The sequence below is a fragment of the Tupaia chinensis genome, unplaced genomic scaffold, assembly GCF_000334495.1.
Source record: "Tupaia chinensis unplaced genomic scaffold, TupChi_1.0 Scaffold000330_1, whole genome shotgun sequence".
NCBI lineage: Eukaryota > Metazoa > Chordata > Mammalia > Scandentia > Tupaiidae > Tupaia > Tupaia belangeri.
The window spans coordinates 2,794,594-2,796,014 of NW_006159824.1; the positions used below are offsets into that span (position 1 = coordinate 2,794,594).

Here is a 1,421-nt window from a genome sequence, read left to right on the forward strand (position 1 = left end):
GGAAAGAGAAAAAGTGAGAAAGCAAGCCTCCAGGTCCAGGACTTGAGCAGCAAATGGTTGACCATGTGGGAGTAACCAGTGACTTAACCACCACGCCACCTGCTGGTCCTCCTCATTCATTTTTCTCATGAAGGAAGATAAAGTGCTCAAAGTTGACTATTTGCTGATGTCAACCTTAAGCGTCTTTAATCTTTGGTAAATTTATTTATTTATTTATTTTTAAGTTTGCCACATGGCTTGTGCACTTGCCAGAGAGAAATGGAGAAAGACAGAGAAAGTGAGAAAGTACTACCCATAAGGGATGGCTGTGTTGCAGTCTTTTCTCCTTTGTTTCTGCCTCCGGTTGGGGTTTTGGACACACATGCATGCTGTATATTTTTCAAGCTGTTGGGTCCAGGGCTTGAACCATGTGGTCAGCGATGTGGGATATAGTCTTCTTAACAACCCTGCCACCAGCTAGCCCAAAATAGTTTTTATTTTTATTTATTTATTTATTTTTTTGATTTATTTTATTTGACTTATTCATTCATTTATTTTAATTTGACAAGAGAGAAAGAAAGTGAGAAAGCAAGCCACCAGGCCTGGAACTTGAACCATGGTTGTTCATGTGGGAGTGTCCAGCACCTTAACTACCACGGCACTTGCTGGCCCCCAAAATAGTTTTTTAGAGATGATATGGCTAAAGTATGGCTGAATTTGTTAGCCATAATTGTCCCGACCCGGGGGGACAGCCGAACAGGTTTCCTGAGTGAAGGAGTGAGAGCTGGGACAAGCGGCGTAGTGTTACAGCACGGAGACGACAGTGTCGTCTGTTTATTGTGGGCAGCACGGTACAGCACAGAGATGACGCAGTGTCGCGTCGTCTACTGTGAGCAGCACGGAGACGACGCGGTGTCACAGCTCTTCAGGGTTGTCCGGAGAGGATGTAGTGTTACAACTCTTCAGGGTCTCCCAAGTCGTCTGGAGACGATGCAGTGTCAGCTCTTCAGGATCTCCAGGGTCGTCTGGAGACTGCGCGGGCCAATCAGAGCAAGGTTTCGAAGGTCAGGTTTTTGGAAGGGAACCAATCATGGTAATTGTTTGCTCTCTGAGAAACCTCGGCAGACTCGCCGGTGCGCAGCTTCCCACACATAATGACATAGTAGAGGAAATACAAATAATACTGAAAATTTGAGTAATTGAAACAGGAAAGAACAAAAAAGATAAACCAAAGCACAAAATAGGAATGTAGAAGTAAATGAAAATTATCAGTAGTCTTAGTAAATGTAAACTGATACTTAACTACTAAAAGAGATTATCAGATTGGATTTATTTTTAAAGAATTATTTAATTTTATTAATATTTCTTTTACTTTTTGGAGAGATCTTTTTGTTATAGGGTGCGTACGCTTGCCAGAAAGACAGAGAGAGACAGATCACTGC

At 42.4% G+C, this 1,421-nt stretch overlaps 1 protein-coding gene across 2 annotated transcripts in view; it reads left to right on the forward strand.

The window, feature by feature from the left end:
- Positions 1-1,421, forward strand: part of RABEP1 (rabaptin, RAB GTPase binding effector protein 1) — an 86,370-nt gene that overhangs the window by 23,443 nt on the left and 61,506 nt on the right. The gene's annotated exons all lie outside the window — the stretch shown is intronic.